Source organism: Macaca nemestrina, chromosome 20 (genome assembly GCF_043159975.1).
Source record: "Macaca nemestrina isolate mMacNem1 chromosome 20, mMacNem.hap1, whole genome shotgun sequence".
Taxonomy (NCBI): Eukaryota; Metazoa; Chordata; class Mammalia; order Primates; family Cercopithecidae; genus Macaca; species Macaca nemestrina.
The window spans coordinates 4,928,301-4,943,980 of NC_092144.1; the positions used below are offsets into that span (position 1 = coordinate 4,928,301).

General features: G+C 56.4%; 1 protein-coding gene across 1 annotated transcript in view; it reads right to left on the bottom strand.

The window, feature by feature from the left end:
- The window catches only part of LOC105485026 (protein tyrosine phosphatase receptor type S), a 139,838-nt gene extending 124,454 nt beyond the window's left edge, over positions 1-15,384 (bottom strand). The window contains exon 1 of the mRNA XM_071085993.1: positions 15,229-15,384. The gene's annotated coding sequence lies outside the window, so the exon portion shown is untranslated. The remainder of the gene's footprint in view (positions 1-15,228) is intronic.
- Positions 15,385-15,680: the final 296 nt, after the last annotated feature.

Consider the following 15,680-nt stretch of genomic DNA (forward strand, 5'->3'; position numbering starts at 1 on the left):
CCAGGCACCCCCATTCAGCCTCCTTCCTGTCTGCCGAGGACACCGGCCAATTCATCTCCTTCTCCTCAGTAAACAACTGTCAGGGAAAATAAATAGTTTTTAATAGGCTCATTAATTGAATTCAGGGAGAAATCACCTTCTCCCCAGGCCATGGGGAAGCGATGCTCAGTCCAAGAAATTCAGGCTGAAGGCAGAAGGGGCTCAGCCTCCCAGAAAGTCCAGGAGATGCCCCAAACAGTTCTAGCCACATTCAATAACACTAGGACGGGCCTGATGGCTCACATCTATAATCCCAGCACTTTGGGAGGCTGGGGCAGGCGGATCACTTGAGGTCAGAAGTTCGAAACCAGCCTGGCCAACAGGGTGAAACCCTGTCACTACTAAAAATACAAAAATTGGCCGGGCGCGGTGGCTCAAGCCTGTAATCCCAGCACTTTGGGAGGCCGAGATGGGCGGATCACGAGGTCAGGAGATCAAGACCATCCTGGCTAACACGGTGAAACCCCGTCTCTACTAAAAAATACAAAAAAATAGCCGGGCGAGGTGGCAGCACCTGTAGTCCCAGCTACTCGGGAGGCTGAGGCCGGAGAATGGCGTGAACCCGGGAGGCGGAGCTTGCAGTGAGCTGAGATCCGGCCACTGCACTCCAGCCTGGGCTACAGAGCGAGACTCCGTCTCAAAAAAAAAAAAAAAAAAAAAATACAAAAATTAGCCGGACATGGTGACGCATACCTGTAATTCCAGCTACTCAGGAGGGTGAGGCAGGAGAACGGCTTGAACCCGGGAGGTGGAGGCTGCAGTGAGCCGAGATCGGGCCACTGCACTCCAGCCTGGATGATACAGTGAGACTCCATCTCAAGAAAACAAAACAAAATACTGACTCAACCAGCAAGGGGGTCATTCTGTGCTGGGCTTAAGGCTAAAAGCCTCAGGTGGGTGCTAGGATGTCTTAAAACACCTTAGCGGTGCTCAGGCCACAGCTTTCAGCCTGGAACAGACAGAGACAAAAGCAGCAAGAATTTAAGGCCCTTGTTTTGCTCTTATCGAATTTATTTTTAAGGCTGTGCCTTCGAGGACACACCAGGTTTCCGTTCACAAGAGCAAGACGAAGTTTTCTCTTTTATGTCTTAAAAGAGAATGGGTTTAAACAAAATGTATCAAGTACTGGCTGGGCACGGCGGCTCATGCCTGTAATCCCAGCGCTTTGTGAGGCTGAGGCAGGAGGATTGCCTGAGCCCAGGAGCTTGGGGTTGCAGTGAGCTATGATCGCGCCACTGTACTCCAGCCTGGGTGACAGAGTGAGATGCTGTTAAAAGAAAGAAAAGAAAAGAAATGAAGAAAAGAAAGGAAGAGAAGAGAAAGAGAAAAAGAAGAAGAAGGAAGAGAAAAGAAGGAAGATGGGAGGGAGGGAAGAAGTAAAGAAAGAACAAAAGAGAAAGAAAAGGAAGGGAGGGAGAAAAGAAGGAAAGAAAGAACGAGAGAGAAAGAAAAAAAGAAAAGAAGGAAGGAAAGAAGGAAGGAAGAAAGGAAGGAAGCAAGCTAGCTAGCTAGTCCTTAGGTGATGGGGTGGCAAAGTACCGGATACAGAGTCTAAAGACCCTGAAGAGTGACCTCGGCACAGACCTAGAGAGTCAGAACTGACCCCTTCATACCTGCTGAGGGTTCTGTCCACACTGAGGTGACTCGGTTTCCCCACTGAGGCTGAGGTGGTCCAAGGGTAGCCCCGCCCGCACTCCCAGCTCAGCTCCTACCAGCGTGGCAGCCTGCCCTGCAACTCGGTCTGCCCAGGGCTGGCTGCAGGTACCCGCCAATCTGCTCTCCGCACTGCAGTGGGCACGCTTCAAGCGCAACTCAATGCCCCTGGACACAGTCACTCCCCAGCACCCCCAAGCCCCATATGCAGGTCCCCTGATCTTGCTTCCAGAGGGCACTGCTCATCATGCTGTATTTTATATCTCAGCCAGTTTGGGGCTTACTCCGAGCGTGCTTAGCATAGATCCTTCCAATACCAAGAGCCTTCTACCCAAGAGACAGCCTCACCCCCATTTTGCAGACGAGAAACTGAGGCGCTGGAGGGTAAAACCACTGCCCCAGGGTCACACTGAACAAGCAGCTCAGGCAAGACTCAAACTTGGACTCTTCGAACGCTAAACCCGAATCCCCAAAGAAAGCCTGGCCCGTTCTTGGTGAACTCCTCAATAACTTCTCCACCTGTCTGGCCAGATACACAGGCTGCCCAACCACCACCACGGCTGGCTCAGTTCTTTTTGTTTTTAGAGACGGGGGTCTTGCTCTGTTACCCAGAGTGCACTGGGGCATGATCATAGCTCACTGCAGCCTCAAACTCCTTGGCTCAAGTCATCCTCCCACCTCAGCCTCCTGAGCGGCTGCGATTACAGGTGCACACCACCACACCCGGCTAATTTTTTTACTTTTTATAGAGATGGGGTCTTTCTATGTTGACCAGGTTGGACTCGATCTCCTGGCCTCAAGCAATCCTCCCATCTCAGCCTCCCAAAGTGTTGGGATTACAGCCATGAGTCACCATGCCCAGGTACTGGTTGACTCTTAAAATCATCTGGCCCAACCACTGCACACTTTTTGGGGGTCCCCAGCCCCTCTGGGCCTCTCACCTTCTCACGGAAATCTCACGGACTGTTGTAGAGTTCCCTGACCTCCTGACACTGGTCCTCAGACCCCTGGCTTGAGGCCAGTTCCTCAGAGACACCACCCTCAAAGCCATTCCTTACCACTTCTTTTGTTTTTGTTTTTGAGACAGAGTCTCACTCTATTGCCCAGGCTGGAGTGCAATGGCACAATCTTGGCTCACTGCAACCTCTGCCTCCCGGATTCAAGCGATTCTCCTGCCTCAACCTCCTGAGTAGCTGGGATTGCTGGCACGCACCACCACAGCCGGCTGTATTTTCAGTAGAGACTGGGTTTCACCATGTTGGCCAGGCTGGTCTCGAACTCCTGACCTCAGGTGATCCATCTGCCTCGACCTCCCAAAGTGTTGGGATTACAGGCATGAACCACCACGCCTGGCCCTTACCACTTCTTGCCAGACACTTTGGATATTCATCAGCTCAGAGAGGGTGAGCAAGTAGCTGACAGCACACAGCACTTCTGCTGGGAACCCAGTCTCCTGGCCTCCCTGCCCAAAAGGCAGAGTGAGCTGAGCTATAATCCCAGCACTTTGGGAGGCCGAGACAGGTGGATCACCTGAGGTCAGGAGCCCGAGACCAGCCTGGCCAACATGGCGAAACTCAGTCTCAACTAAAAGTACGGCCGGCCGTGGTGATGCGTGCCAGTAATCCCAGCAACTCAGGAGGTTGAGGTCACTGTGACTGCCTCTCCATGCAACATCACCCATTCCGAGTACTCTCAGGGCAGGACCAGGGGGCTCTTGCTGTGAGCTGTTGAGGCGGGGCTTTCCCCGTCGTCACCTGCCTGATCAAGGTCACTAGACACGGCAACGCTGGTACATGCAGGTCAGGCGGCAGCTCCCAGGAGCCAGACGGGCTGATCCGGGGGCGGGTGAGGTGTTGTGGAGCTTAGGTTCTAAAGAGGTTGCAGACAGAGTGAAATCGTGAGGGAAAACACAACGGGGTGCTGGAGGCAATGGTGGGGTAGGGTTGGCCTGGCCAGAAACAGAGCTCCTGGCAGAGTAAGGACAAACGCCTGGAGGTGGGAACAGGAGGAGGATGGGTGTACATGGAGTGGAACAGACAAAGGGCAGGGGAAGAGGAGAGATGAGGCCAGCGGGCCACAGACAGGAGTCTGAGGGTGCCATTCAGAGAGGGAAAGTGAATTCCTCAAAGCCACACAGCTTGTAAGCGGCAAAAACATATCCCGGCTGATAACATCTTTGCTCCCAACCACTGCGGGAAGTGGCCCCTGGCTACATCGTGGCTAATAACTGTGCTATAGAATTGCAGGCCCCCCGTGCAAAATGAAACCGTGGGGTTTTCCTTGTTTAAAAATTATTATTATTATTATTATTATTATTATTATTATTTTGAGACGGAGTCTCACTGTGTTGTCCAGGTTGGAATGCAGTGGAGCAATCTTGGCTCACTGCAAGCTCTGCCTCCCAGGTTGACGCCATTCTCCTGCCTCAGCCTCCCAAGTAGCTGGGACTACAGGCGCCCACCACCACGCCCAGCTAACTTTTTGTATTTTGTTTAATAGAGACGGGGTTTCACCATGTTAGCCAGGATGGTCTCGATCTCCTGACCTCGTGATCTGCCCGCCTCGGCCTCCCAAAGTGCTGGGATTACAGACGTGAGCCACCGTGCCGGGCCAGTTTAAAAATTATTAGGAATTTCCAGGCCGGGCGTGGTGGCTCACGCCTGGAATCCCAGCACTTTGAGAGGCCGAGGCATGTGAATCACCTGAGCTCAGGAGTTTGAGACCAGCCTGGCCAACATGCTGAAACCCTGTCTCTACTAAAAATACAAAAACTAGCCACTGGGCATGGTGGCACACGCCTGGAATCCCAGCTACTCGGAAGGCTGAGGCAGAATCGCTTGACTCCAGGAGGCGGAGGCTGCAGTAAGCCGAGATCACGCCATTGCACTCCAGCCTGGGTGACAGAGTAAGAGTCCATCTCAAAAAAAGAAAAGAAAAAAAAAATTATTAAGAATTTCCAGGCGCCTGTAGTCCCAGCTTCTAGGGAGGCTGAGGCAGGAGAATGGCTTGAACTCGGGAGGCGGCGGAACTTGCAGTGAGCCAGGATCGTGCCACTGCACTCCAGCCTGGGCGACAGAGCGAGACTCCATCTCAAAAAAAAAAAAAAAAAAAGGATTTCCAGACGGCATCAACAGAGGATTCATCTAAACGCAGCCCCTTCTGACCACGGGCCCCCGAGTGACTGCGGGGCCCCCGTGAAGCTGGGCCTGGATGCAGCCTCCACGAGTGTAGAAACAATATCCCATCCAGAAACAACACTTCTGTTAACCTGAGAAAGGGCCTGTCATTCCCAGTTCTCAACCGTCCTTTGTGCCTCAGTTTCCCCATCTGCAAGACAAGGGGACACCTGCCACCTCTTGGGGCAGTTCTGAGGATGAAATGAGAAAACACAGGGCATGAACGACCCCCACCACGGGGGACTTTCCGCCCGCTTGGGTTAGTTCTCCTCTGTTGCAGCTGTTTGGGGAATGTGGGTTTGAGGTTCCAACCTCATCACCCCTAACGGTTCATGAAGCTGCGGGGGAGGGAGGGTAGGGTTATTTGGCTCCTCCTGTGTACCTCGGGCTCCTGGCCCCATTATCAATGTGACACCACTGAATTCCCAGTGATGCGGCAGGCAAGACTCGTCCCCATTTCACAGATGAGAAAACCGAGGCTCAGGGGAAGGAAATAACGAGGTCATCTCACACGGCCAGGGAGGGCCTGTGTCAGGATCCGAACCTGGGGCGTTCAGACCCCCAATGCCCTTCCCCAGTAGGGCCAGAGTCTGGGCTCCCAGGGCCAGTTGGGGCCAAGAGAAAAAGTCCTGCGAGCTGGCAGCCTCTCTGCACCCTGCTGATATCGGGGAGCTGAAGCCAGCACTGTCGCCGGAAACCCCGGCAGCTCACACTCTCTAGAATGCATCCGACAGGGGCAATTACCCACTTCCAATAATCAATGGGGCGGTGGAACCAGGACAGATGCGCGGAAGGAACCCATTAGCAATCTAAGTGTTCTGGCCCCGCGAGACGTCAGGGAGCGTGCAGGGTGGACGCTCAGGGACAAAGGCACCATCTGCCTGATTTCTCTTACGGTCTTGGGTCTTGAGCATAAGTCAGGGCTTCTTTTTTTAAAAAAGAAAAAAAGAGAGAGGGCTTTGCTCTGTTGCCCAGGCTGGAGTGTAGTGGTGCAATCACAGCTCACTGAAGCTTCAAACTCTTGGGCTCAAGCAATCCTCCCACCTCAGCCTCCCCAGTAGCTGGGACCGTACATGGGAACCCCAACCCTCGGCTGACATTTTTTGAAGTTTTTTGTAGAGATGAGGTCTCACTATGTTGCCCAGTCTGGTCTTGAACTCCTAGGCGCAAGCAATCCTCCCGCTTTAGCCTCCCAAAGTGTTTCCAAAGTGTTGGGATTACGGACGTGAGCCACCATGTCTGGCAAAATCAGGGTTTCTAAACCTCAGCATAGTAGACAGGAGGGTCGGGTCATTCTCTGGGAGGGGGTCATCCTGGCCATTACAGCGAGTTAAGTAGCATCCCTGGCTTCCACCCACTCCATACCAGCAGCACCCCCCTGGATGTGACACTCAAAAATGTCCCCAGACGTCGCCAAGTGTGCCCACAGGAGCGAAAATGACCCTGATTGAGAACCACAGCAGTACATTTAACGAATAATACTGGTAACCCGGGTGCTCCAGCCCCGAGAGCAAAAAAGCACGCTACAGAAAGAACAAGGGATAGAGAAGCAGGTCCTGCCGCCAGTAGATAATTCACAGCCCTGCCCCGCGGGACAGCCGGCTTCCTTCTATGCAGCATTTAATTTAAGTCAAGTTTATCATTATGACCAATATTAATATAATCAGAGCCAAGGTTTATCGAGCGCGGACGCTGGCCCAGGCCCTGTTCTCAGCACTCTCTGTGAGCTATCACGCTGGTGCCTTTAAAGAATCACGGAGGTGGCTGGGAGTCTTAAACCCATTTCACAGGCCCGGAAACTGAGGCCCATGGACGGGAATGGAGGTATCAGAGGTTGCGCAACTTTTAAGTGGTGGGGAAGGGGTCAAAGTCCACAGTGGCCCTGGGTTTCTGTACTGTGTCATGTTAAGATGTTTTAACCCAAGGATGTTAAAATAGGACAAATTTTTTTTTCTTTGAAACAGAGTCTCACTCCAGTCCAGGCTGGAGTGCAGTGGCACGATCTCAGCTCACTGCAACCTCCGCCTCCCGGGTTCAAGCAATTCTCCTGCTTCAGCCTCCCAAGTAGCTGCGATTACAGACATGCACCACCACACCCAGATAATTTTTGTATTTTTAGGAGAGACGGGGTTTCACCATGTTGGCCAGGCTGGTCTCGAACTCCTGATCTCAGGTAATCCACCCGCCTCGGTCTCCCAAAGTGCTGGGATTACAGGCATGAGCCATCACGCCCAGCTAAAACAGGACAATTTTACTTAAAATCTAGATTTCTGCTTTTCCTTGGAAAAACCAACAGATCTGGCCCTGGAGCCATTCAGGGCTTCCTTGGAGGTTGAAGGAGGCTGCTTGGCCCATACAATCCACTGGAGAGGACACTCCAGCCCTGACAGGCATTATGGTTTGAGAATCACACACCCACCATGTCTTCCTGCCTCGGGTTCTCCCTTTGGATTGGTGAAAGGGGTTCCTGTCCATCCTCCTGCGCAAGGCCCAGCAGCAGGCAGGCAGGCAGGCATGGCTGTGTGGTCTTGGGCAAGTTTCTCTCCCTCTCTGGACCCTGGCCTGACAGCTGTTCCAAGAAGTATTTCCAATGCTCCAGGTTTTCTGTTGACCCGCTGGGGGATTTCGGAGAACTCTGGCTGCCCATCTAAAAAATGCAATTTGTTAGACGCGGTGGCTCACGCCTGTAATCCCAGCACTTTGGGAGGCCAAGGCAGGCGGATCACCTGAGGTCAGGAGTTTGAAACCAGCCTGGCCAACAGGGTGAAATCCCATCTCTACTGAAAATACAGAAATTAGCCAGATGTGGTGGCGGGTACCTGTAATCCCAGCTACTCAGGAGGCTGAGGCAGGAGAATCACTTGAACCGGGGAGGCAGAGTTTGCAGTGAGCTGAGATCACGCCACTGCACTACAGCCTGGTGACAGAGCAAGACTCTGTCTCAAATAAATAAAATAAAATAAAAAATAAATAAAACATGCAATTCACCAGGTGTGGTGGCCAGAATCCTGGCCCTTTCAGAGGCCAAGGCAGGCAGATAGCTTGAGCCCAGGAGTTCAAGACCAGCCTGAACAATATGGTAAAACCCATCTCAAAAAAAAAAAAAAAAATAGAAAAGTTAGCTTGGGAGGCTGAGTTGGGAGGACTGCTTGAGCCCAGGAGTGAAAACACTGCAGTGAGCCATGATGGCGTCACTGAACTCCAGCCTGGGCAACAGTATGAGCTGTCACACACACACACACACACACACACACACCCCCACACACACAATGCAATTCGAACTCCTTGGGGTGGGAGGTCCTGTGTGGTCTTCCCCAGCTAAAGTCAACTCTCCTCCTCTTGTTTCCGACGCCCTCACCTCCAGCCACAAAGCAGTAGGTGCCACTCTCAGTCTTTGTCCTTGCTGCCCCCCACACCTGTTCATTTGTCTCCACTCATGATGCAATGTCAAAGTACCCATTTTACAGATCAGGAAACTGAGACACAGAACAGCTTTATTACTAGCCCAAGGCCCCACACCTGCTTAGATTCTGGCTCCCAAGTTCCTCAGCAGCAGGTTTCCAGCAAATCCTGATGGAACAAATGAATGCACTGGTGAATGAATAAACGCATGTATGCTCGCTCGCACACAATGCTTTCAACTGATCACTTTCCTGAGTGCCCCTCAAATGACTGCTGTCAAAGCCCCAAATGCCCCCCAAATTCCCCCCTTTGGTGATCACTTGGGCCCACCAGCAGCTGTGGAAGTTGGGAGCCACATCTGGGGTTTCTGAAGTGCCCAGAGCTCCCAAGGCAGCCACGTGTCCCTCCTGTCCACCATCCGGGCCCCCCATGGTTCAGCTCCCGCCAGGTGCCCAGTCCTGCCGCAGAAGTGGGACGGCCTTGATTAAGCAGCCAGCGAAGGGGAACGCCAGTTTGCAGTGGCTGAGTCATCCTGACATCTCCCCGGTGCTGGACCCCATCGGGGGCTGAGGGCGGGGTAGCGGGGCGGGCGCAGACACTGGAGAGCCCCTCTGGGGCAGGTCCTTCAACATATCAATGTAGCTACCATGTTGTCAAAAATAACAAAAACAGCAGCAGAGGCAGCGGCCACTTTCTACGTGCCGTTCTGAATCTGTGCTTATACACGTTAACTCATTTCTTCCTCCTAACCATCCCTCAAGGTGGGCACTGCTACTCTTCTCATTAGACAGATGAGGGAAATGGAAGCACAGAGAGGTTGAGCAACTTGCCCCAGGTCACACAGCCAACAAGTGGGCAGAGCCGGGATTTGAACCTCACGCAGCCTCAGTCCAGTGTCCTTGCTCTTAACCTCCGAGAAAAGGCAGTCGAGAGCCCTGGGGTGTGTGCTGGGGGGTGTCTCTGTAGCGATTCAGATGGCCCCCCGGCAGATGGACCTGCTGTCCAAACAAACATCCCTGACAATGGGGCAGAGCTCCTTCCAGGCGTTAAGGAATCCAGGTTGTGGCATCCAACGGCTTGTGGGCTGTGTGAAGTGACCTCCGGCCAGTGGAGGCCCCTCTCTGTGCTTCATTTTCCCTCTCTGCAAAATAGGGCTCAGATCACAGCAACTCCGCTGACAGGGGATGGCAGGTTGCAGGAGATGAGAATGCTACTGACTTGCTTACTTAGCAAAGGGCCTGGCACAGGGCGCCAACTCTAAATAAGTCGGAGCAGCTGTTATTATCCCCCCCGACATCCCCTCATTTGCTGATCACGGGGGTTAATTATAAGCGGCATTAAATTATACACACACAGACGCGCCAACCTCGCTTCCCCAGAACCCCTGAATTTCCACTAACTCTCAATTACCCATGTGACAGCGCGACGATGGGCCATCCTCCCAGCCTCTCTCCCCATAGCCTGCCTCATCTGAGGGTCCCAGGCTTCCAGAGCCGTGGCTTCTCAGCCACACCGGATACCCATCTGGGCGTCCAGGAGCGGAAGGACGGATGCATGCGACTGACAGTGGACGCGCTGACAGCCAGGGGAGGCGTGTTACCCAGAGCATCTCGTGTCAAGGCTCGCCGCAACGCGGACTGCAACTGTACTGATCTTAGAGATGAGAGAACGCAGAGAGGTCAGGCAACCTGCCCTAGTTTGCCCAGCTGAAGTGGGGCGGGTGGCTCAAGTCAGGGCTCTGACCTGGAACCCAGAGGGGTAACCTCATTTAGTAAGTGAGGAAGCTCCTGCACGAACTGAAAGGACAGAGGGGAAGTCACCCAGGGAGGAAGGAAGGCAGGCAGGCGAGATCTAGGAGAAAAAGGGGAATTTTCAGTTCTCCAGGTGGGAGGAAGAGACACCTGGCCCTTCCTACAAGGAGCTTACAGCAAAGATCAAAAACAACTGAAAAGCAGCAGCCACCCAGGTAACGTAGAGTACGAGACGAAATCTGTCCCCACGAAACGGGACATTTGTGATCCAGCCCCAGTTACGGAGATGGGGACGGGAGGAGGGCGTCCCCACGATCCCAAAATCCAAGCTCTGGACCCCCAACCATGGTGGGATCCACGGGAATCAGAAGGAAACAGGAAGCCACACAAAAATCTGGGTTTATTTTCAGGTGTGGAATCCCCTCGGCCTCCGCGGGGCGCTGAGGGTGCCTTGATTCGGGGGAACAGAAGAGGGGATTCCACGGCTAGCCCAGAATAGCACCAGCCCCCAGGTCCAGTCTGGCCAGGCCACGATGTTGGGGGACGGGCAGCTCCACGGGGGAGGAGAAGAAAAAAAAAAGAGAGAGAGAGAGAGAGACAAAAATAAAGCGATGTGAAAGTGGAGGGCCTGCCCGTGAATCACTCCTACCCGTTAATTTTCGCCTTTGCAGAAGTGTAAGCCAATTGATTTTTCAAATTCCCCACACACAACCCCCTCCCCAGCGCTTCTCAAATATCAGCCAGAGACAAGACAGAAATGGTACGTCGGGTTTTTTTTTTTCCCCCTTCCCTTTTTGGTTGAGAGTCTTTTCTTTCCTTAAAGGAAAAGGTGGGGGCGGGGGGAAACCACACACTTCATATTCTTGAACCTCAGGGTTAGAGAGACCCGGGTGTCACCTGTTTCCCAGACATTTTGGGGCTGCCACTCTCTGCGTGAGACAACAGCCACCCTTTCTTTTGATCACATCCCCTACGCCTCACTTCCTCTCTCCGCGGTCCCCCTTCCTCAATTCAGAACGTCACCTGGAGATAAAATAACATGCATTTGAGCCTCAACCTCCTTCTGGCACCCCCTCTCCTCTGCCCCACAAGCCACAAGCTGAAAGCCGGCAGCTTTCCGATTCCAGACCAAGGTAAGGTGTGAAGATGACAAAATTCAGTCTGAAAAGCCCTCGAACCTTCAAACCCCCGACAGGTGCCTTTGTCCGTGAACCTGTGAATTTTTGGTTTTTATGCTTTGTTTTGTTTTGTATCAGCTTGCCACACGAATCCTGTGAGGAACAGCAGTTACGTCTTAATCTCCTCTCCTCCTGTCCCCTCCAGAGGCTAGGCCTGGTGAGCGGTTGGAGGGTGGGGTGGAGTGGGGGGTCTCTCTTCAAATTCCCCTCCCTGGGCATCTTTTGCCGCAGGGAAGGACGGAGGAAGGGCAACCTGCACAGGCTTTGCCCGAGAGGGGTTCTCATCCTCCTTGCAAATTCTAAGAGGATGCCCACCCATTGGAAGGTGAGCCAGGAGCCAGCCCTGGATGCAGAGGACAGCCGGGGACTGTCCCTTTCTGGGACCCCTGCCTCCTTCCAGAAAGCACGAGACCCTCCCAGAAGGGGACCACAGCAGTCGCCACTGCGCCCGCCAGACCTAAAGCTCCTCTCAAGATCTTCCCGTGGCTCCGACCGACTCCACAAATGGAGCCTAATGGGTAGCAGGGGGAAGGAATTGCTCTCAGCCGAAAAACATTAAGCTTTGTCAATTATCCCCCAAACCCGCTGGGTTTAAAAATATCCCTTTTTATTTTTAGGGTTTTCCCTCCCGCTCGCCCCCATCCCGAACTCTCTCCACGCCCCGCTTCTTCCCCCACGCACACGGCGGCTGCACTGTCACAGAAAGCAGGTGAACGCGGGGCCACGGGGTGCTCGGGTAGAAATGCCACGTCGCGCCACCAAGTCACACCGTCCCTGCCCGTCCCTCTCCGGCCACCCCGCTAACTATCGTCTTGGGGCCATGCAGCCGCTGGAATAATCAGTGAAGCCACAGGTCTCCCCGTCTTGGCAAGTAGAGGTGTGCACTGCCCTCAGACATCTGCGAACCGCTGTTCAATGCCAACCCCAAAGGCAGAAGGGGAAACCAAGTCACCTCCCAGAAAGACGTCTGATGAGCAGAGATGGATTTGCTTCCAGACTGGTATCAGGTCTGGGGAAACCCAGGCAGAGCCCCAGGCTCTGTGCAACTCAAAGAAGAAAAAAATGGGTGCACAGTGATGGCTCCAGGTCTGCCCACCCAGATGCTACCACGAAATCCCTGGCATCCACGAAGCTTCCCCCAGTCCACGGTGGAAGTTGGGGGAAAATGGACTTGTGTCTCCAAGCAGGGTCCATGGACACTTGACAACGCCTGAAATCCCCTGTGAGGCAGGAAAAAAAGGCGCACTGAACGCTCAACCGGGGTATAAGGAGTGATTTTTTTTTTTTTCTCTGCTGGCAGCAGGCAGGAACCTGGGGTTTGAATGTCCCCTTCTCCGTCGCCACCACAGGCAGACTTCAGAGGCTCTCAAGGTTTCCTGGAGAGGAGGAAATCATGCCTGGAGCTGACCTGCCAACCAGTAGCACCCTCCAGCGCCACAGCCGGGCCACACCAAAATGACCTGTCACCAATCTCCTGCGGGGAGTGGGGAGGGGGCCAGTCCACCGCCTCTCGGGACAGCATCTCCGGATGGCCACTGACAGTACCAGTCTCTGTCACCCCCTGGGGGGTTAGGGGCAATGTCATTGGCCAGGGTGGCAGAAATAGAAAAGTGCGTGAGCTCACCAGGCAGCCTGGGTCTCCCGCGACGTTTTGTTTGCCTAAGCCCAATTAGAACAACTCTCAGGGTGATGAGTATGGCGGGTGGTGACCCCCCCGGGGGCTGGGAGGCCTGGCCCCCACGCAGAAGTGCATCGTCATGATGAAGGTGTCCCCCGGGCCTGGGGAACAGGGCAGGACCCTGCTTTCTGGAGGGGAAGAATGAAGACACCGCCAGTCTGCCAGCCAGAAAGAGATGCCCCACGGAAGGCTTTGTGGAGGGCAGCGGGGTGGGGGGGGTTCCCAGGAGGGGGCTCAGGCCCAAGCTGGGGGGCTGTGGGATTTGGGGGCGGGAAGCAGCCGCCCCCAGCCCCAGCTGCCTGCCTTCCACTGCCAAAATATCAGCTGGCAGAGAAAGAAGAGCAGAGGGACAGAAGGCAGGCGCGATTGGCAGGGGGAGGGGGCACAAAGGAAGGGACCCTGGGAGGGGGAGGGGACTTATGCAAATGGCAGATTCGACCAAGTCCCTGGGCCATTAATAAACGCTCCAGCAGCTGCCGCTGGTACCGCAGGAGCAGAGGCGCTGGCTGGCTCCCTTCTCCCGGGCGGAAAGCAGCAGAGAGAGGGAAGAAGGGCGCCCCAGACAAAGAGGCGCCGTCACCCCCTGCACCCCAAGGACAGCAGCTATAGGGGGGCAACCAGAGAAGGCCAGAATCCCAGCAGCCAAAGTCCGCGTGGTGGCGGAGGGGAGCCCGGAGCGGGTGGGTCCCTGTCCTTGGGACCCTAGGGGTCTTCCTGCCTCCTCCGGCTTCTAGGTGTATCCCTACTGCTCAGCCGGGACTCGGACACCTCGGACACCCGCTTCACCAGCTTCGGCTGCCGGGATGTGTTTTTAGGGGCTCGGCCAGAGGCAGAAGGGACCCATGCTCAGAAGGGGGCTCCCCTAGATTGTGACGGCGGGACAGGGGAATCCCAGCTGAGCCCAGAAGGGGGAGGCAAGGCACCCCCATGATGCGCTGGGAGGGTTGTTAATTTGGGGGATGAGGTCCCAAGAGGTAGCTGGATTTGAGGAAGGGTTGCAGAGGAAGGAACGTTCTCGGAAGCTGCATATTTAGGGAACCACGAGAAGACGATGTGAGATTGGGGAAAGAGGGTCAACCGAAGAAGGAGGTCCCAGATTTGGGGCGGGGGGGTGTGGTTGAAAAAAAGAATCCCAGTTTGTGGGAAAGGTTCCCTGATATGAGGATCCTGGAGAGAAAGCGGCCGAAGGGGAGTTCCCCAATTTGGGAAGGGGGGGAATTGCTGGGAAATGTCCAGGATTTGTAGGGGGAGGTCCGAAGGGGAGGATCTTAATTTTAGGAGAGATTCCCATAAAGAGCGGTGAACTTGGCCGCAGCCTGGCCGAACCCTCGCACCCACGGCGGCGCGGGCACTCTAACCTGGGGGCTCCCCTCAGGGCACGCCCCGCGCCCCCTTTAACCCGATGCCGGCGGCCCCGCCCCCGGGATGACGTCACCGCCCCTCCCCCCCGCAGCCCCCAGGGGGCTCCCGGAGCGTGCGGAACCCGCTGGGCTGGCGGCTCCAGGGGCGGCTTCCCCACTCTTGGGATCCCCACGGGGCCCCCAGCGTGGAGGGGAGACTAGGGTGCTGGGCGTGCGCGTCTGCCCGCCAGAGCCCCTGGGGCTGGGGGCTGAGGTTCGCCCCTGGGTGGGGGCGCTGGAAGGGGGCGCCGGGGCCGCAAAAGGGTGGGGCAAGGCCCGAGTGCCGGAGGGGCGACCTCCCATAAGGCAACGACAGGGCCCGGAGTGTGCCAGGGGAGACGGCGTAGACTCGGGGGTCTCCAGAGGAGGGGGACCCGGAGAGGAAAGGCGGCGGGCGCAGCAGCCCTGGAGCCACCCCGCCTCCAGCCACCCGTCCCGGCTCCTCTCCGCTCCAGGGCGCCTGCACGACCCCGATCCCCCGGCACAGCGCCCCCTGCCTCCAGGACCCGCCCGGGGACCCAGGCCGGACGCCGCTGGGGCCGGCACCCGCTCCGCACACACGCGCGCCCCCCTCCGCGCCTCTGCCCCGCCCGCAGCCCGGGGTGGTGCAGCCGGCGGCGCTGGGCAGCTTCCAACACCGCGCTTCGGGCGCTTCCAGCCCAGCCCCCTCCCACGCCGCGGGCGAAGCCCCCCAGCCCCGCCCGCCGAGTGCCCCCAGCGCGGTCCCGGCCCAGCCCCTCGGGGTATTGTCCGGGCTCAGCTCCCGGGACGCAGGGGCTGGGCGTGCAACCGGCTGCAGTCGAGCATCCTCGGAGCACAATGGCCGTGCAGGCTTCCCCGGCACAAAGCCGGCGCGCTGCCCACTCAGCTGCCTCCGAGACCCCCCTTGGAGCGCCTGCATTTTTTTTTCCTCGAATCCATGATTTTTTTTTTTTTTTTTTTTGGCTTTACCTGGAGGCTGGCTGGGCTGGGCTCCCCCGGCTCTGCCCCGCTTCACATCCTGGCTGTTGCATGGAATCCGAGCGGAGCCCGAGCGCCAGCGGCTCGCGGCGTGCGCGCGCCGGCCGGGCTGCCGGGCGGGCGGCGCGAGGACACTCACTGCGGCTCGCGCTCCCCTCGCGCCGGCTCGCGCGCCCCCCCAGCCGGTGACGTCATCCCTTCCGCCAGCGCCGCCGCCGCCGCCGCCGGGTCGGGGGCAGGGCCGGCCCGGGCGCGTCACTGCGCAGCCGCGCGGCTGCCACGCCCCCCGGCCAATGGGACGGCGCGGCGCGGTCACGTGGCCCCGGGGTGTTCAAAGGGCCGCGGGAGCACGTGGGGCCCTGGGCTTCGCGGGACACGTGGGCGGCGGTAGTGTTGGTGGTGGCTGCGGTGGTGGCGGCGGGAAGGGCCCCTCGGGCTACTGT